Here is a 22155-nt window from a genome sequence, read left to right as displayed (position 1 = left end):
TATTTAATTTTACATAACATAACATTGCATGAAATGTTACATTACTCGTATTGAAGCCTCACGTTTTTTATATTTTGCGTTATAATATATTTTTTGTATTATGTGTTGTTCTTGGTATAGGAAATTATGAATTTGTATGTACTTTTTTTGTGAATTAAAAACAAATCTACAGGTATCTTGAGTTAAAATTCTGAGAAATTCTTGGTGCTCCGCGTAGCCTTGGCAGGTGCTTTGCGACACGTTTTAAAATTTTAACCAATGCTCCTAAATATATCAACATTTTCCTTGAAAGTACAATATATGTTGTGTAAAAAATGCGTATCATAGCACGTCACGCATAAAATTTTAAAAATCCCAAATGTGTAGTACAATTAATTGTACGCTGACTTTTTGATAGTAATTTAGTAATTTGTCGGCAAATCAATCTATCAAATGTTCATCTTGAACGTTATTAAGTTCTCTAGATTCGTGTTTTTGAAAATTTGAGGAGTGAATCCAACTCATTTTCACCATGTTTTTGTTTTAATAATTATTTATTGGCAATCCACCATAAGATAATGATACACAGTTTTTCACGTGTCGAACATCTGCACTATTTAATTTAAAAAAGTGCTCTGCGAGTCCAAACTGCTGAAAACCTCTGGTTTAGAATAACAGCACACAAAAAAATGCGATTGCAAAAAATATCGAAAATTTTCATTTTGTGAGAAATTGTTTAATATGTAATGCTTTTGAGGCCTTTCCCCTGATGAAATTCCTGGTTTTGCTCATGTCATAGGGTAATTCGCCAACATAGTCTAGTTTCTCGCTTATTGTTGACTATCCTATAAGAAAAGCACTAACTGTTACTATTGAGTAATTGACGAATGATCCTTCTGATTGTATTTTGGTTTAGTAAATTTATAATCAACTTAGATTTATCGTGAGTTACAAATGCAATGTTAGTTTCTGCAATGATTTCCAAAAATATATGCATTTGAGATTATTCCTCAAATGAGACATTTTGCGCCTTCGTTCCCTACCAACCGGGCTTCCCGGTGCAAGCAGAAAGTAACTAACTCTACTGCTGCGATATCGTTGCTCTTTGCTTGCTTGCTAGCTTGCTCATCATCGACATCGTCGTTCTCAGTCGATAGAACGGCGTCGGTCGAAACGGGTGCTCTCGCTATAACTACCGCGCGCGCCCATCGTAGAAGTAAACGTTCCGAACACGCATATGTTTCGCCATCGGTCAGCTGTTTTCCATCGGAAGTTGATCGGGGCGCGCTTTTCCGGAAACTGTCTCTGTAGGATTCCAGCACCGCCGTTCCGAAATCTAGCTATCGGAGCTAGTTTTGTTTGCCCGCCAACGGTTATACGGTGAATGGTGAATCCGTTGGGATATGAAGAATTGCTGTTTCGTCACGAAGATTAAGTGCTAACTGCGAACGACGGACGGATTTATAAGGCCTTGGAATAGCTACGGATGGCCTGTGGTGATGATTACGCAGCGATGTGACGATACAGTTTCGGTTTCATAGTGCGATGGGATCGACGGTGGTTGTTATTCAACGATTAATTTTGTGAAATGTGTCATACAGAGCATGCAGCTTCAGTATAGTTCAGAGAAAACATCTATCTGTTCCCGTAATCAGCCTGACAGTGCTTTGTGTTTGTGCATTAAGGTGGTCCATTTTTATATGAAAAAAGTCAAACATCCGCAAATTTGTTCATTTGGACTCCCATAGGCTACTGTGAAAATTTGAACGGGAACTAAACGAGCTTTAAGTTTATATGAACAAAAATCGACCAAATGTATGGGAAAACTGTTTCAACTACATTTTATAATATAGGGTGCACTGCATTTTGTTTATTGTCTTCGTAAATCAAAATTAATCAAGTTTCTAAACAATTTAGGCTACAAAACTTTAGAATAGATGTATATTTATTACTTCTGGTACATTTTAGAATATTATGTTACATCTAGGAATAAGTATTGAGGGTAGAAATTTACTAATTTCCTTACAATATCACTTCATTTGAAGTATGTTTTTGAATACATTCTTAATCACATTTAAATAAACTTCCCTCATCAAATAACCATGTTTGACTAGTAAAATGAACCTGTACTTTGTTATTTTTTTTCTAAAATATGTAATGATAACAATGTTTATATAAATCATTGCTTACCCATATGTCTGTAACTAACGCAAATGGATATACAAATAATGGAATTAGCATTGTAACTACTTCAATTCGATTTGAACGTTACTTTTGCAACATTGTAAGCTGTGGCCCATTTGGAAATTGAAAGAATTTACATTTAATTCAACAAAAATGAATTCTGTTTGAACTAAAATGTTGCATTGCTTGTAAGCTTCAAAGGAAAAATAATAAAACAAAATATTCATCCCCTTTTATAAGAAATTGTCGGACTTTTCCCGGAATACGATTAATTTATTTGCGCACACTATTTTCATCCATATAAATTTGACAAGTTTATCCCATTTAGTTTACAGTTCGTCGATCTTTTGCCGATACTTTGATTCGCTCTTTGCTTCCGCTTCATAATAGCCCAACATTTTTAATTGGGCTGATTTGGGGTCAATTGGGTGGGTATCTCCTATCATGAAAAAATCCTCAAATTCCGTCAACACTTGATCAAACAACTTCGTTTTACGGAATTTGGCCACATTTCTCTAATTTTGTTCCCAACTTGGTTGTCTTTAATATCCGAAGTCGAATCTATTGCTCGGTACTGCACTGCAAAAAGTTCGGTTTTGGCCAAATCACGGTCTAAAATGTTTGGATTTGAATCAATGGTCCTGATTTTAATCCACAGCTGACGGTGGACAGTAACTGCTCGACGCTTCCTTTGTGGCTTGCGATTTGTCAAAACAGTTACTGCGTACTTATTCAGTACGAGCCACACATTATATATTGAAAAACCTAATAAGTTTGCAATTTCTATTCCTGATCAAGACGGTGTTTTCAAATTTTTGTGCACAATTATTTCCCTTGTCTCTTCTTCCATGTTGAAATTCTCAGAAGTGCGTTCGAATTAAGCTGCGAAAAAAAAATCATGTGATGTTATTATTGTTAACTAGCCGTCCCGGCAAACTTCGTCTTGCCATCAAGTAGGCTGTTGAATACCGGGTACCCCCGTTGGTTTGACCACATTTAATCTGAACACTTTTTAATTTGTACCCCGCTAATTTGAACATCGTTCAGATTAAAAATGGTTCAAACGTCATTTAGCTCATGGAACGGAGTAAAGTGGAATGGAACGCCGCGGAACGGAACGCAGAATCAAAACAAAACAGTGGAAGAGGTTACCAGAAACACGTTTTTAGGGTGACTAGATGTTCAAATTAAAAATGTACCCCGATGGTTTGCATGATGTACCGTTCAAATTAACGGGTGTATACGGTACGCTATAGTTTCGTCCACTCTCGTTTTTCCGACTTTTCCGGTGAATATCCTGGGATTTTTATACACACAAACACGTCGGAACCTCTGACGAACAAAACGGAGAAATAATCGTTTAAATCCGTTAACCCGTTCGTAAGCCATTTCGTGACATACAAACACCATTCCATTTTTATTTATATAGAAGAGCACACGTGGACGGTTGAGCTTCTAAATTGGACCTCTAGAGCATAGTTTCCCAAACTGTGGGTCGCGACCCCCAGGGGGGTCGTGAGCTGGTCTATGGTGGGTCGCGAAAAAATATCTTGATTTGTATTAATTTTCTTATATTTTTTTCTTACATTTTCAAATGTCTCATCAAATCTAGATAAATGGTTTGAAATCGTTCTCATTTATTTATTTCTGCATTTATTTCAGCGTTCCCGACAATCATTAGGTACTGATGATCAAGATACTTGATTTGGCATTTGAAATTTTCTTTCAGATGTCGATTTTTTTTGGTAAAAAACAAACCTTATTTCTCATATCGGAAAAGCTTTACTTGAATCTGGTGAGCTGTTTCACATCAACGTTACTAGACAAGGAGTTTTGGCAGATGTCGAAATTTACATACTACATTTCTGTGTCAAACTTCTGAAACATATACTCAACTTGGTCAAGAATGAAATTTGAATTATTTTTGTTCAAAGAGGTAAATCATAAATACTGGCAGTTCAGTGATTTTTAATTATAAAGAGATCTCTCAATGCTCAAATTTTTGACTCAGAAAAAATTGCTCAATTGTTTTGATTGTTATTGTTGATAAACCAAAAAAACGCACAAATAATTACATTCCAGTTGAGAAATCAAAAAACTTTTTTTCGTGATTCCTGAATTTCTATGTAAAATCCATTGATGGAGAGCCAGATCTTATTCTTGGCACTTTTGATTCCCTTAAATTTGGCCATAATATGCATCGTATTAAAGTGTTTCTAAACGATAATTTTCAGAAAATTGGTCCTAGAAAAACCGCCCATTCCAAAGTGCACAAGTAGCTCTGCACTATACTTCCATCAAAAAAGCGTTGTGGTGAAATATAATATTGCGAATTGAACAATATTGTTTGAACGAGAAGTGACATTGAAATGTTAGCAAAATCGTAAAGTCTGTCATAAACGCGCTTGGTGCATGTCCGTGATCAAATAATGTATCCGGCAAAGAATGTTTTAGTGGAAAACAAATCCCTAAATTTTGTTCATTTGGTGGGTCGCGAGGAATATGCCAGACGGCTAGGTGGGTCGCTTACTCGAAAAGTTTGGGAACCTATGCTCTAGAGTCGTTATAAGAACCTAAGATTTTTGTTCCAATTCTAAGTGAGCCATACCTTATCCTAGTTTGAAAAGTATTTTCAATTTATTAGTAGTAAATATATGAATTATTGATTTAAATGACTTCAAGTATGTACCTTCTTTGGTTTTGGTTGAACATTGAAGTGAAATTGACCTTATCAATAGAAAAATATCACATATTTAGTACTAAATATATACTGCACATCATCAGCATTTAGAAAAGTTCATAATTTGTTTTATGATTATGAATATGTAATGCAATTCGGAGCAGGGAATCTTATTAGGTTGGGACTAATCGTTCTGATTTGTTGCTTTCAGCGTATAGATTTCATGATCTTTTTCAACAAAATCATATACATAAAATCCCAGAGTTGTCTGTATGTCAGTAAAACTTTGAAATGTTTCATCGAAAAGTTTCATTGAGCGCTACAAAAGCCATTTAAGAGCACTAAAACAGTCAATTCGAGTACTAGAGGATTACAACTGCTTATTCAGAGCACTACTACAGCTATATGATAGAATATTCTGGAGTTCTCTTGGAACATTATTTTTCCCAATTCGTAGAATATTCTCGAACTTTCATTATTTTCGTTTTCGTTTTTAGGAACTTGGTAGATGATCAAAACCTAAACAACTCAATTTCAAATACATTGTAGTTCGGTCGGATTTAATTCGGGTTGCGGTTGAATATTTGATTCATAACGGTGTTTGCCAATTTCAACCTAGGTTCAAGGACGAATTCTACATAAGCAAAAGCCAGATAATGAGATGAATGTGCAACAAATTTTCGAGTTTTTTTTTACTTATAGTGAAAATTACATGAGTTGATATTCCATGACTCGATATCGACTCAAGGAAGCATACTGAAACCAAAATGTTATGGCTACAATGATAGTCCCTTAAAACAGATTTCCAGAGCATTCCTATACCATGACTTGATATTTCCATGAGGCGATGGTTACTGCCCCCTAATGGTTCCCTCCCTACTGTGATTTTGAAAAATGAGTATATATTACTGCAATATTCGAGAATTTTCGGTAAGATTATTTTATAATTCATAGTATTTTCTGGAAGTTTTGAAATATTTCACAACATAAGAAACACTACAACAGCATTTAAAGCTATAATTATTTCAGATTAAAGCATTACAATTCCATTAAGGTCACGTGTATGATTTAGTGTGGTCAGAGCAAACATTTAGGCGATTTGGCGAATATTATTATCATGCACTTCAAAAAATTATACATACCTTTTCGCTATACAATTTTGTTGGAACGTGGGGTAAGCTAGTATTTAATGATTTAGTTTATTTTGGACACATATGGATAAATTACACTGCAGAACACGTGTTGGTCACTGTGAACCAAAACCCCACTATTTACTTAATTTTGGGTTGCTTAGTTCAATGCCTTTTTAAAAATACAGAAACACGGAAACACGTCTAGTTTTTGAGAAATTGGCTGTTGAAAATGAAGAATTTGACGTTTTCAGTGACTTTGAACTTCATGTGTTTAACAATACTTGATCAACAAAGTTTATAATATTTTCGATGTTATGGTTTAAAATACCCAAGTAATCAGTAGCCCGCTAATTCGCCTTTTGCCTTATAAGGCTATTATTCGGCTAATATAGGGCATGTCAGTTCTATAATAGCATTATTTTGGTACGCAGGGCGAATTAAAGTGATATTTGATTACTTGGGTAGTATTGTACTTTGCACTATGAGAGAAGCGAAGAATTTTGTATGGAAACGGCAAGCATGTTGAAAAGTCGATTTTATCAAAGTCTAATCGTGTAATTTAAATCATGTTATATCTCAATTGAAAATTTAAGTAATATTCTGCATGCTTAGTGGATAAGATCACTCAAAAGTATGATAGTTCATACTCTAAATTTCATGCAAACATCAATAAAAACAGTATTCCATACAATCTGATAGTATGTTTCATCAGATATTGTATTGAATGATGTATGACCGCTCCGTACAACAAATGGAACCATTGTGCGCTGTAGTTGATGCAATTCTTTCGTTTTATAGTGACTTGAAAATTTTCTAAACAGTAGAGAAGAGACTGCAATAAAACTTTCGTTGAGAAACAAAAAAAAGTTATACCGACATAGTTGGTAGCAACAGAGTGCCTTTGAAATAGAATCTTTAGAAACCTTATGCTTAAAAAAAGGCCAAACCGGAAACAAAAAATAACCAAACAGGAATCAAGAGGTTCAAGTTCGTAGGTTATTTTCAAAAAATCCTGTCAGATAGTTTGCTATGATTATTATTTTTTTCAGGAATTGCAAGTTTTACTGCTAGTATGACTTTTTTCAAATTTTTCTCCAAAAATATCATCATAAAATACCTAATTCAGGAATTTGTTCAAAGAATTCATCAGTTGATTCTCTAACAGTTCTTATGGAATGACTTCTTGAAATTAGTTCAAGATACCTTTAAGAATTCATTCTAATTTTTCAATGATAATTTTTGGGACTCTACCATGAATATCCCTAGGAATTCCTCCAAAGATTCTTACACAAATTTTCAAAGAAAATCCAGTGGTTCTACAATCAATTTCGCTAAGATTTCATCCAAAATCTCCGTCAAGTTTTTAAGAACTGAATCAATTGTTTTCTCAGATATGTGTCCACTAATTTATCAGGATTTCCCTTAGATTTGTCGTTTGGTTCATCCAATATTTCAACCAAGAATTTCTTTTAGAATACCTTTAGAAAATACTCCAGAGTTTCCTCCAGTATTTTTTTCGACAGTTTTGTATAAATTTCTGAACACACTTGCAAGGTTATCTGAAAAACGCCTTAATCTCTGCTGAAGTCTTGGAGGTTTATCAGGGTGTCGACTACCTGGAAAAACCTGGAAAGTCAGGGAATGTCAGGGAATTTGATTTTTGAACTGGAAAGTCAGGGAAAGTCAGGGAATTTCACTAAAGGTCAGGGAAAAATATTCAATACTACAACATCAAACAAGTTGATTGAGAAGATGCTTTTATGCATATGAGAGTGAGCTGTACTTAACTACTTATACGTATTCTTAGAATCCAAAATTTTCTGAAATGAAGAGCATCAACAGTGTTCTCTGAACAATTTCTTCAAAGTTGACGTAGCTTGCTTTATTAATATTTAGTTCTAAAATTTGCTAGATCAAATCATTGTCTTCTCTTCAAAATCTTGAGGAAAACATGGAATCCACTTCATCAAATCATGTCAATCTTTACAAGTTTGCCCAAAATATCCAAGTTAAACTTGTGGTGGTTGCCGCCACAAACAGATAAAACGAAATATAGAGAACAACCTATGAAGATTCTCGTATTTAGGTGAAGATGAAAACCGTATCTCAAAATTTCAAGAGCACAAAACTGCAAGACATAATTTCTGATTTTTTATCATGTCGTTTCTGGAAACAATAAAGATAATACCCCAAAGTGCTCTAATATTGATATTTGTCCATTTTGCTATCTATTTCAATTTAGATTTTTCAATTTAAATTTTCCAGGATTTTATGAAAATATTGTGAATTCCAAGCGTTACTTCAGGATTTGATTCAGGAGCTTACTTACAGATATATCCAGTTTGTTTTTGTTCTGAGAATATACAGGAAATTCCCCAAAAAATATGAAGATTATTATCTAAGATATCTTTGTGAACCCATAAAATCCATGGAAGCAGAACTTGCAGGAATTTAATTTGAAGTACCGTTTTGATTCATATTACGGACAGTTTCAAATTCCGGACAGTCTACTTTGTATGGGAAACTTTTCACACGAAATGTTTCAATTTTTGCCGTTCAAAGGTTCTCACTTTCAAGGCTCGTTTTAACTAGTATTTTCCATAGATATCTATGAATATTTATATTGCCCAACTTCCTTAAGCGTCTTTCTAGTGGTTTAAGGATTTCATTTGATGATTTGATTTTTCTATTTATGATTTGTTTGACCTGTCCGGAATTCGAATCTAAGTGTCCGGAATTTGACGTTTTCAGTGACTTTGAACTTCATGTGTTTAACAATACTTGATCAACAAAGTTTATAATATTTTCGATGTTATGGTTTAAAATACCCAAGTAATCAGTAGCCCGCTAATTCGCCTTTTGCCTTATAAGGCTATTATTCGGCTAATATAGGGCATGTCAGTTCTATAATAGCATTATTTTGGTACGCAGGGCGAATTAAAGTGATATTTGATTACTTGGGTAGTATTGTACTTTGCACTATGAGAGAAGCGAAGAATTTTGTATGGAAACGGCAAGCATGTTGAAAAGTCGATTTTATCAAAGTCTAATCGTGTAATTTAAATCATGTTATATCTCAATTGAAAATTTAAGTAATATTCTGCATGCTTAGTGGATAAGATCACTCAAAAGTATGATAGTTCATACTCTAAATTTCATGCAAACATCAATAAAAACAGTATTCCATACAATCTGATAGTATGTTTCATCAGATATTGTATTGAATGATGTATGACCGCTCCGTACAACAAATGGAACCATTGTGCGCTGTAGTTGATGCAATTCTTTCGTTTTATAGTGACTTGAAAATTTTCTAAACAGTAGAGAAGAGACTGCAATAAAACTTTCGTTGAGAAACAAAAAAAAGTTATACCGACATAGTTGGTAGCAACAGAGTGCCTTTGAAATAGAATCTTTAGAAACCTTATGCTTAAAAAAAGGCCAAACCGGAAACAAAAAATAACCAAACAGGAATCAAGAGGTTCAAGTTCGTAGGTTATTTTCAAAAAATCCTGTCAGATAGTTTGCTATGATTATTATTTTTTTCAGGAATTGCAAGTTTTACTGCTAGTATGACTTTTTTCAAATTTTTCTCCAAAAATATCATCATAAAATACCTAATTCAGGAATTTGTTCAAAGAATTCATCAGTTGATTCTCTAACAGTTCTTATGGAATGACTTCTTGAAATTAGTTCAAGATACCTTTAAGAATTCATTCTAATTTTTCAATGATAATTTTTGGGACTCTACCATGAATATCCCTAGGAATTCCTCCAAAGATTCTTACACAAATTTTCAAAGAAAATCCAGTGGTTCTACAATCAATTTCGCTAAGATTTCATCCAAAATCTCCGTCAAGTTTTTAAGAACTGAATCAATTGTTTTCTCAGATATGTGTCCACTAATTTATCAGGATTTCCCTTAGATTTGTCGTTTGGTTCATCCAATATTTCAACCAAGAATTTCTTTTAGAATACCTTTAGAAAATACTCCAGAGTTTCCTCCAGTATTTTTTTCGACAGTTTTGTATAAATTTCTGAACACACTTGCAAGGTTATCTGAAAAACGCCTTAATCTCTGCTGAAGTCTTGGAGGTTTATCAGGGTGTCGACTACCTGGAAAAACCTGGAAAGTCAGGGAATGTCAGGGAATTTGATTTTTGAACTGGAAAGTCAGGGAAAGTCAGGGAATTTCACTAAAGGTCAGGGAAAAATATTCAATACTACAACATCAAACAAGTTGATTGAGAAGATGCTTTTATGCATATGAGAGTGAGCTGTACTTAACTACTTATACGTATTCTTAGAATCCAAAATTTTCTGAAATGAAGAGCATCAACAGTGTTCTCTGAACAATTTCTTCAAAGTTGACGTAGCTTGCTTTATTAATATTTAGTTCTAAAATTTGCTAGATCAAATCATTGTCTTCTCTTCAAAATCTTGAGGAAAACATGGAATCCACTTCATCAAATCATGTCAATCTTTACAAGTTTGCCCAAAATATCCAAGTTAAACTTGTGGTGGTTGCCGCCACAAACAGATAAAACGAAATATAGAGAACAACCTATGAAGATTCTCGTATTTAGGTGAAGATGAAAACCGTATCTCAAAATTTCAAGAGCACAAAACTGCAAGACATAATTTCTGATTTTTTATCATGTCGTTTCTGGAAACAATAAAGATAATACCCCAAAGTGCTCTAATATTGATATTTGTCCATTTTGCTATCTATTTCAATTTAGATTTTTCAATTTAAATTTTCCAGGATTTTATGAAAATATTGTGAATTCCAAGCGTTACTTCAGGATTTGATTCAGGAGCTTACTTACAGATATATCCAGTTTGTTTTTGTTCTGAGAATATACAGGAAATTCCCCAAAAAATATGAAGATTATTATCTAAGATATCTTTGTGAACCCATAAAATCCATGGAAGCAGAACTTGCAGGAATTTAATTTGAAGTACCGTTTTGATTCATATTACGGACAGTTTCAAATTCCGGACAGTCTACTTTGTATGGGAAACTTTTCACACGAAATGTTTCAATTTTTGCCGTTCAAAGGTTCTCACTTTCAAGGCTCGTTTTAACTAGTATTTTCCATAGATATCTATGAATATTTATATTGCCCAACTTCCTTAAGCGTCTTTCTAGTGGTTTAAGGATTTCATTTGATGATTTGATTTTTCTATTTATGATTTGTTTGACCTGTCCGGAATTCGAATCTAAGTGTCCGGAATATGAGGCAAAAGTAAGGAAGCGTCCGGAATAAGAATCATGTAAAGTCCATACATTTCTATTTATTAAAACTTATTCATGTTTCGGAATCAAAATCTTCACTCACCATTCGAAAGTTAAGGGGTTTGAAGGTTCGATAACGCGGAGGAATCATACGGAGTGATTTATTTTACATGCTTTTTTATTAGTTATACTTCACTGAGGCCTTAAGTGTCCGTAATATGAATCAAAACGGTAATCTGCTCGATAATCCTTTGATAGTTTGTGAGATTACTTTGAAGGCTAATCGAACATCTTCCCGTAGTTGGGCTAGATCGAAACCGGTCGAATAAAAAGGTAAATTTAAATCCTTTTTTAAATTGTGTGTAACAACTTTTCCGCTGAGAGTTCGACTGTATTTTCAATGATTGATGAAATATCGGCAACGCAGTCTTTTCTGTTAAAAACGAGTTTTATTATTTAACCCGACGTTTCGACGCTGGTATGGGGTCTTCTTCAGGGGAAAAATGATACGTTCGTTTTGTGTCTAGGGTTATGGTTAACTTTAGCCATAACCCTAGACACAAAACGAACGTATCATTTTTCCCTGAAGAAGACGCCATACCAGCGTCGAAACGTCGGGTTAAATAATAAAACTCGTTTTTAACAGAAAAGACTGCGTTGCCGATATTTCATCAATCGTTCGTAACAACAATATGTGTTATGTTCGTTGTCGTGTTGCGTTCTGTGAGTGTACATGAAGTTCTTACGTTAGCACAAACCCCCGAAAAAAGTACTTGGAAGATACTCATTGAATACTCATTCTTAGTGTAGTTAAATCAAGGACTGTTGAAGGCACGACACATTAAAATGAACATCTGAAATCTTATTAGCGCGTTATTCAATTCCAGAATTCATTCTGTTAAAAATATTTAGATAAATTTCTGGGTAGAACGGTTGCTTGAATTAAAAAAAATCACATCGGAATTCTAAAAACTAACTAACATAAATTACCTGTAAAGAATCATGGTGAAGAATTTTATGAAAAAATGAATACATTTTGGAAAAAGTATCTATGTGATCCCTAAACTTTTTTTTTCCTGTAATATTCCTATGTTTTTAGTATTTCTGTAATATTCCTATGTTTTCTAAACAAATTTCTAGGAAAAAACATCATGACTGAAATAAATTCTTCAATATTTTTTAGAGATTCCTGTAGGTGAATTCCGGTTAACAATTTCTTCAAAGAGAAGAAACTTTCTTTCATTATTCACCAGCAAGAAAATTTTCTTTTCTTCAAAGAAAATACGCGCCGGAATTCGCCTACTGGAGGTGTAATTATAAAATTCTTAAACTAGTTAACAAATCTTTGGGCTTGTTTTTGGAGGAACAACATAATTCTTTGTGATATTAAAGTCATTAGATAAAACATTTGAGGAGGTTCTGGGAGAAATATTAGAGGAGTTCCTGGAAAAAGAAGTTTTGGAGGAAGACATGGAAAAATACATTTAAGAATTTAAATTGGAATTCCTGAGAATTTTTTGTTGAATTCCTCGTTGAATTTTTCAAAGAAAGTTTCTTGTCAATGGCTGTAATTTTACCTGAAAAAGAAGTAGCCAAATTTCAGGAAGAAAATCCTTCCAACAAAAAAGCATAGTAATGATCTTAATAGAGTGACGTTTTATGAAAAATGGTATAATCAGCTTGCGGTTGGTGTCCAAAATTGTCCTTCATGCCTGAAACTTGTCAAATTATATCTGAGGTAGTTCAATATCCGAATACTTCGTTTTCTATAATTTTAAAAGTAACTTTTGCGCTTGAAGATTTCAATACACACTCAATCTGTTCGGTAAAAATAACTGGGTTTTGGAACTACCGAAAAAGTCAGTAAACTAAAAAAAAAATGTCAGAAATCGAAAAAACAGAGATTTTTCACTAAAATTTTGCAGAGAGCTTTCTTTTTATATCATATATCGATAAAAAATAAAACATGATGAAATTTGCTTTTCAATTACGCGTGGCGACAGTTTTCATTTTACTTACTTTTTCGGTAGTTCCAAAACCCAGTAAAATTTTACCGACCCCAGTAATATAATCTAAGTGTGTATGATCAATAGATGACTCAGAATTTACTTAGCTTCTACTCAGCTTTTACCGCTTTATTAATACGAATTATCAAGTTTGAAAAGTACACACCCAATTGCTCAGTTTTATCATATCAACTTGAAGAAAATAATCGTTAAAACTATTGCTCAGTTTATTCATACGACTTTAAACATAAACTCTACCAAACAAACAAATCAACATGGTCTGGAATTTTTCTGGAAAACGACTAGAAGGTCAGGGAAAGTCAGGGAATTTTATTTTTAAATTTGGGTCGACACCCTGTTTATCTAGACCCAAAGTGGGTGAATTCGCCGCCCTGGGTACGATTTTCAAGCCAAAGGAGGCGAAAATTTGTAAAACTGAACTGGGGGCGAAAAAGCCAGAAAGGGGGCGATTGTGCTAGTATCAATGAAATTGAGAACAATGACACTTGTATAAGAAGCTTATTTTAATGGAAGTTTTTACTCTTATGCAATTTAAATAATATTAGTTAGGTCAATTTTGACGATTGTCAAAGACTTAATATCTATGTAAGGCCTTATTGTTTTGTATCTTAAGTGAGTTTTGAAACATGTCACGGATATTTTCCAATATAAAAACTACAAGCGGAACAAAAACAAATATTTCAAAATTATAAAAAAATGTCTTTCTTACTTTGTTATAGGGAAATTTTAGGACTACGCAGCTACGATTACGGGTTTTTACGCACAATTTTTTTCGACACTGCTAATTTTAAAACTTTTGAAGGAAGGTAGGAAAAATATGAGTTTTTCTGAGTTTTGAAATAAATATCACCTTTTTACGTAATGTTGCAATGAAATAGAATTTCTTTTAAGTTTTGGAAGCAATTAAAAAGCTTCTTCAGGATCGTTCAACATTCATCTAAAGTTTCTGTTATTTAGAATAAAACATTAGCAAATCTATATAAGATTCGAAAAGCAGGAAGTGGACCAAAAGAATATCGATGGTCGCAGTTGAGTGAAAACTGATTCAGAATCAGGTAACAATGGTAAATTAAAGACACGGACACCGTCTTCAGCCATTTAGCTGCACAGACTGTAACTTGACACTAGACAACGGACAAGCATGCTCCAGTGGCACAGCCATGAAACATTCCTTACGGAAAGTTTCAATGGCTGAAGCGGGAATCGAACCCGCATCCCATGACACGATGCGATTAAATGCCTGGCGACACTAACCGCACGGCCACGAAGTCTACAAAAATTACTAACCAGTTGATCATTTTGATTATCGATCATCGTAATTTGAAGAGATATGACGGAAAGTTTTATAGATGATGAAAAATATTAAAAACAATAGATTTGCTGATACTAGAAAGCTTATGAATATAATAGTTAAAAATTCTATGACTCTTTTGTAGATATGCAAATCGAGCACATTTTTTGACGTATACAAACCAGACCAAGTAAAAGTGACCAGATGTCCCGCGTTTCGCGGGACATCGCAATTTTCAACATGATATTACAGCGTCAAATCTATTTGTTTGACTGAAATAAGCATTTAGATCATGATTCAGGCTTGAAATGATTGCAGAGTACATATCCATTACAGAAAATGTTTGATTGGGAACGAGATCTGACAGGGCGTCCCGCGTTTCGCGGGACATATATGGTCGCTTTAGACCAAGTGTTTCTTAGTGATTTCAGGAAAACGTACTCTAAGTATTCATAACAACAAGATACTTGCATTACTTTCTGTTGTATTCGAACTTTTCTATTTGGTAAGCCATCTGTATCAAATTAGCTTCAAAATTTATGGAGCCATTGACATATTTTTACAAGATCATACGATCTTTAAGTCTAGTCTGCCTGAACACAGGCAGAAATTTAAAAATTTGATCAACTTTCGTGGTATTGTAAGATGAAGATCAGAATTTCAACAAAGTATAGAGGTTATTTAATACAAAAATATGTATCAGATATCAGGGAGGCGATTCTAAAATATATTGTTCTCAAAAGGGCAAAAGTCAAAAAAGTTGTTTGGGAAACACTGATATACACAAATTGCAAACATGTGTAGAATAATTGGAGTCACCGTCGACCAAAAATTTCGCTCGACTTGGCTCTGTCACTCGAGTTTATCGACAGTTGTCACTCTATGTGACTGGATTACTATGGGAGTCGACGGCTGACATATGAAATATGCATGATTACTTTGATCGATAATGACTACAGACGAGTCACGTGAATTCGCTCGAATTACAAAATAGACCCCTTAATGATGAAATACTGGTTGAATTTATTCAGGAATTCCTTGATGAGTTCTTAATAGATTTCCTGTTCCTGTAAAAACTCTTAACGAATTTCTCCAAAAGCTCTGGATTGAACCATTGGATATATTCTTGTAAGAACTTCTGAAGTAATCTCTGGAAGATTTGCTAGAATAACTACTGGGGAAATCGGTTGAAAACTAGTATTTGGGGAAAAATCTCAGGAGGAAATTCTGGAATAGCGTTATGAAAAACTTTCAAAGAAATCTCTGTGAAAATTCCACGTTAGATGTTAGACTTTTTAGAAAATTACATTAAAATAGAAACTAATAATCAAAAAAAAGACTTGCTACCAGTCTTGTACCTAGGGAAACTGAAATTCAGTGTCAGCCACTAATTAAAAAAAACATATTTCATCTATCCAATGGGCAAAAATGTAGTTGGAACAGTTTTCCCGTATATTTTTCAATATTCTCCATACAAACCTTTAAGCTTGTTTAGCCCCTTTTACTGTTGACAGATTCCGCACAAACATTCACAATAGCTTCTATAGAGCCTATAGGAGCCTAAATGAACAAATTTATGGGTCTTAACTTTAAATTGTTCTAGTTTGTTCATTATAGACCACCCTATTGTGCATATCATTGAAGCACTCTGAATAACATCAAACAACATCATACGGAGTCTGTTTGTTCTACCGGAGCCTATTGTTTGCTCGATGCGACTGTGTGTGTCAAAGTGTTAGCTCTAGAATCCCAAGAGAAGCGATTAAGGCGCAAGAAAAAATGGCACGAAAGTCAAAACTCAAAAAGCAGTTTTCTCTTTTCAAATAGACAAATCTAAGAAAATAAAAACACACAGCTCTTTGATTTGCCAAATAAAAAGGCTGTGTGTTTTTATTTTCATCAATTTGTTGTTTTAAAATGAGAAAACTGCTTTTTCAATTCTGACATTTGTGCCATTTTTTCTTGCGCCTTAATCTTCATGTGTGATGTGCCATAAATTTGCAATCGGTTTTATTGATACGTTTAACACCAGCCGACAGGGGAGATGCAATAACGTGTGAACGAATCGATGGTAGTGAGTGGTTGGTGATGCACTTTTCTTGTGTGAGGTAATCCAGAAGGCGACAATTAACCTTGAATTTTCGGGTTGAAACTTTTTCTCGCACATCGATTAAGTGCAGCAGAGGGAGGCAGTGTCACACCATTGGCCCGAAGATTTAATTTACGAGAGAAAAAATGTTTTCCTCCTTCCGATTCCCATGCATTATGGCTTAGTGGCAAGGGCGTAGACAGGTTTTCCATCAGGAGGGAGCGAGCGACTTCCAAAGTAGAATCACGAACATTCTTAGAGGCATTCCCATAAATATGCCTTGAGGACTCGCTGGAGAAATTAGGGCTAATACCAGGAACTATTTTTAGAATAAACTTTTGCACGATTTGCATCATACTAAGGGGTGACCCCAAACTTTTGCACGATGACTTGACTGACTGTTTCATTGATTTTGAATACTTTCCAGATTTTTCCGCCAAAATTTCGTCGGGTTCCTTCAAAGAATATATAATTACGATTCTAATGACACTTTGATTTAAAATTTTGGTCGATCCAATGCTGAGGAAATTAGATTAGATTTTTTAGTGTGTTTTTCGAAAAATGGCACAACTTTATATAAAAATTTAGTTTACAAAATTCAAAAAATGTTCTTGGAAAAATACATACTAATAAGAACTAACTCTTTGCCCTTTCGAATGCGGCTTAAAGAGTTTCAATTGGACGTGTAATCACAGAGATATGGACAGAACTCTTTTGTATGTTTTTTTAGGGGGTGAACACAAACTTTTGCACGGGAGTGTATGTGGAGCTATTTCTTATCAAACTATTTGACAAATTTTACGAAGAATTTCAGGACGACCCACCATCCTGGTCCCCCTTGGCTAAGCCCATGCTTAGCGGTATATGCATCTAGATGTAGCTACACTATTTATGTCGCTACCATCAGAGCACGCGAGAGGGTCGTCGGGGAAGCTAATCTCATTACCCACCACGAGTTGGTTGAACGAAATATCCTCCCATGTCCTATGAACTTTCGGAAGTGGAAGTGGCAATGCAATGGCGGCGGATGGTCGACGGTGGACTTCTGTTTGCCAGCCCAGTTTTTCCGCTCATTCTGCAGTTATACACTCTGCACATTTTCTGCTTTTTGTGTTTTTAAGTTTCTTTCCTGGTTCAGGTGATAGGTGTGTTTCTATAAGTTGTTTTATGTTGTTGATTCTAAGCTTTGGAAGGTATTTATGGGGCACAGGCAGGCAGTCCGGTGTTGATTCGTTTTTGTTTTGCTACATCGCTTTATCTTGTGCTTCAGGTCAGAGTGGAGTCACGTGACTGATTAAACGTGAGGTTTTCCAATGAATCTCAGTGTAACTGTGTAATAACTGTGTAGCCTCTTGCATGTGGTTTGTCTATATTCAGGGCTGTAGTCTACTAATTACCTCACCAAATTCGTAATAATTAAAGTACACCTGCATAGCTGAATGTCTTCAGCGCATTTTGTGTCTGAAATCATTCGAATTATAGGGTAACCAATGCAATTTGAACCATATATATTTTGGACATCATTTTCATTAAAAATAAATCTTATTTCATATCAAATTATCAATTTATAGCCATTTGAAATGATAAGACTATATTACACTTGCATTAATTATTTGTTTCCCGAAAAGAACTATCCCATGATCAAAGGTCTCGTTCATAAAGATAAAATAAAAGTTCATTGAAAATGTAGGGCAAACGCAAGCAAGTAGCTTTCATAATTTACTTTGGCATGGGCAGTTTTTCTATTTCAAATTGTTTAAAACTATGCAATAAGAAGTACTTCAATACGGTGCTAATTGTGGCCAAATATATTTAGCTCAGTAGCTTAATAAAAAAAACTCCGCTTGATTTTTTACAAGCTTGAACAAAAACATAATTCAAAATTATTTGCAATTATTTGCGCCAAATTTGTCTTCAAATGAAACTGTAAAATTCCAACATATTTTTAAGGTGTCTAAGGACAATGAGGGGCCTTTTTTTGAGCAATCAGCAAATTTTCCGAACACCAAATCGAAGCAGCCTCTAGCCCAGGCTCTTTGATTCAAGTGAGGAAGCAAAGAGTGCCGCCTATCGTGGTCAGTTGTTCCGAATTTGGGGGATTTAGGCAGGAGATCTTGAACTCCATTAGGGGAATCAAGGTTTCCTTCCAAATCGCAAAGAAAGGAGTCTGTCGCGTTTTGCCGGAAACTCTTAAAGATCGTGAACTTCTTCTCAAACATCTTGAAGAGAAGAAGCACAATTTTTTTTACTTATGACGACAAAACTGAACGTTTGTTCAAAGTTGTCTTGAAAGGTCTCTTAAGTGACTATAAATCACCTGAAGAGATCAAAAATGGAATAAATGATATACTTGGATTTCCCCCAGTCCAAGTAATCATTATGAAAAAGAGAACCCAATCTGGCATTGTTCGGAAAGGGCTTTCTCAAGAATTTTATTTAGTTCACTTTAACAAAAAAGAACTAAATAATATTAAAGCTTTAGAAAAACCAAAACTTTTGTTTGATGTCCGTGTGACATGGGAACATTTCCAGAAACCTGGAGGAAATTACCAGAACCCCACTCAGTGCCGTCGGTGCCAAAAGTGGGGTCATGGTACAAAAAATTGTCGCATGGATGCTAAATGCATGATTTGCGGAGGTTCTTCTCACGCCAAAGACGTCTGTCCAGTGAAGGAAGATACCACCAAATTCATATGCTGTAATTGTGGGGCTAACCATAAGTCCAATTTTTGGAATTGTCCTTCACGCAAAAGGGTCATTGAGGCTCGTGCCAGGCAGATGAAAGATAATATCCGTTACGATAACGGTCGTTTCCGGAATTTGCCTGGTAGAGCATCGAACAATGCTCATTTTTCAGTTAACGATCGTTTGATCATGAATCATACCCATCAGGAAGATCATAATCATGCTCATTCACAAACTAATTTTAATCCGTCGGGTAGCAGTTCGAATCTTTCAATTTCGAATGTATCTACCCACGGTAAATCCTTTGCCGATATCGTAGCAGGAAATTCGAACTCCTCCCCTGTTCGATCCATGGGTACCCATTCTACTTGTTTCAAATCAAATGGAAAAAAACCCTACCGCCATAGGTAATTCCGCATCTTCGTCTACCGGAAATTCTAATGGGAAATCACATGACATGTCTGCCTCTGATTTTAATTTTCTAACTGAACAATTGAATCTAATGATTGATGCAATGTTCAAAGCCACCACTATGACTGAAGCAGTCCAAGTTGGTGTAAAATTTACAAATCAAATTGTTATTGGATTACGTTTTTCTAATGGATCCAAATAATAATTTAAATATTTTAAATTGGAATGCTCGTTCTCTGAATGGTAAAGAGGACGAGCTGTTTAATTTTCTTACGGTTAATAACGTGCATATAGCAGTTATTACCGAAACGTATTTAAAACCTAGATCTAAACTCAAAAGAGATCCTAACTTTTTTGTTTATCGTAATGATCGACTTGATGGGGCATGTGGGGGAGTTGCAATCATCATTCATAGGCGTATAAAACATCAACTGTTTTCATCATTTGAAACTAAAGTTTTTGAAACTTTAGGTGTTTCTGTTGAAACACAGTTTGGTAAATATACTTTCATAGCTGCCTATTTGCCTTTTCAATGCTCTGGGCAGCAAGTTAATTTGCTCCAAACTGACTTGCGTAAATTGACTCGCAATAAGTCAAAAATTTTTGTCATTGGTGACTTTAATGCCAAACATCGGTCATGGAATAATTCTCAAAGTAATTCCAACGGCAGAATTTTATTTGATGAGTGCTCTTCAGGATATTTCTCAATTCAATACCCTGATAGCCCCACATGTTTTTCCTCTTCTAGAAATCCATCTATGATTGATTTGGTCTTAATCGACTCTAGTCTTCTTTGTAGCCAACTGATTACTCATGCTGATTTTGATTCTGATCATGTCCCTGTTACATTTCAAATATCCCAAGAAGCGATTCTCAATCCTATCAGCTCCACATTCAATTATTTACGAGCCGACTGGAATATATATAAAACGTATGTTGACTCTAATCTTGATGTTAACATTTCTTTAGAAACTAAACTTGATATTGACAATGCTCTTGAAACTTTAACAAATTCCATTGTTGAAGCCCGGAGCATTGCAATTCCAAAATGTGAAGTAAAATTTGAATCCGTGATTATAGACGATGATCTTAAACTTTTGATCCGTCTTAAAAACGTGAGGAGAAGGCAATTTCAACGCACTCGCGATCCTGCTATGAAAATTATATGGCAGGATTTGCAGAAAGAAATCAAGAAACGTTTTGCTCAATTAAGAAACAAAAATTTTGAAAATAAAATTTCTCAATTGGACCCTGGCTCTAAGCCCTTTTGGAAATTATCTAAAATCTTGAAAAAACCTCAGAAGCCAATACCGGCATTGAAAGAGGAAAACAAATTATTACTAACTAATTGCGAAAAAGCTCAAAAACTTGCTATGCAGTTTGAAAGTCAATCAAGAGAACGTTTTCGAAAATGCCTGGGAGACTGATTTGGAAGAAGTGAGAACTATTATTAAAAAATTCAAAAACATGAAAGCTCCTGGCGATGATGGAATTTTCTACATCCTCATCAAGAAACTTCCAGATAGTAGCTTATCATTTTTAGTTGATATATTTAACAAATGTTTTCAATTAGCATATTTTCCTGACAAATGGAAAAATGCTAAGGTTGTTCCAATTTTAAAACCAGACAAAAATCCTGCAGAAGCTTCTAGCTATCGTCCAATCAGTTTGCTTTCCTCCATCAGTAAACTTTTTGAAAAGGTTATTTTGAACAGAATGATGGCCCACATCAACGAAAATTCAATTTTTGCCAATGAACAGTTCGGATTCCGCCATGGACATTCGACCACTCATCAACTTTTACGTGTAACAAATTTGATCCGTTCCAACAAATCTGAAGGCTATTCTACTGGTCTTGCTCTTCTAGACATAGAAAAAGCATTCGACAGTGTTTGGCATGAAGGTTTGATTGTAAAATTAAAAAACTTTAATTTTCCAACATACATTGTTAGAATAATTCAAAGTTATCTGTCAAATCGTACACTTCAGGTTAATTATCAGAACTCCAGATCTGAAAGACTTCCTGTAAGAGCTGGTGTTCCTCAAGGCAGCATTTTGGGACCAATATTATACAATATTTTCACATCTGACTTACCTGAGTTACCTCAGGGATGTCTAAAATCCTTGTTTGCGGATGACACAGGCCTCTCCGCCAAAGGACGAAGTCTGCGTGTCATCTGTAGTCGATTGCAAAAAAGTTTGGATATTTTTTCTTCATACTTGCAAAAATGGAAGATTTCTCCTAATGCTTCCAAAACTCAACTAATAATATTCCCACATAAACCAAAAGCTCTTTATTTGAAACCTTCAAGTAGACATGTTGTCACGATGAGAGGGGTTCCAATAAATGGGTCAGATGAAGTTAAGTATCTAGGGCTCATGCTAGATAAGAATTTAACTTTCAAAAATCACATTGAGGGCATTCAAGCCAAATGTA

General features: G+C 34.7%; 1 protein-coding gene across 5 annotated transcripts in view; it reads left to right on the top strand.

Annotated features, from left to right (window-relative positions):
* Window positions 1-1115: 1115 nt before the first annotated feature.
* Window positions 1116-22155, top strand: part of LOC110679692 (probable basic-leucine zipper transcription factor P) — a 65862-nt gene continuing 44822 nt past the window's right edge. The window contains exon 1 of one of the 5 annotated variants that reach the window (XM_021855268.1): window positions 1116-1494. The gene's annotated coding sequence lies outside the window, so the exon portion shown is untranslated. Of the gene's footprint in view, window positions 1665-16621; window positions 16642-22155 lie in introns of those variants that run through there. The other 4 variants (XM_021855267.1, XM_021855266.1, XM_021855265.1 and 1 more) reach the window with 4 other exon arrangements.

This window comes from Aedes aegypti, chromosome 3, assembly GCF_002204515.2.
Source record: "Aedes aegypti strain LVP_AGWG chromosome 3, AaegL5.0 Primary Assembly, whole genome shotgun sequence".
In the NCBI taxonomy this organism is placed as follows: Eukaryota; Metazoa; Arthropoda; class Insecta; order Diptera; family Culicidae; genus Aedes; species Aedes aegypti.
Note: the sequence above shows the minus strand (reverse complement) of the source record. Positions and strands in the feature narration are given on the sequence as shown.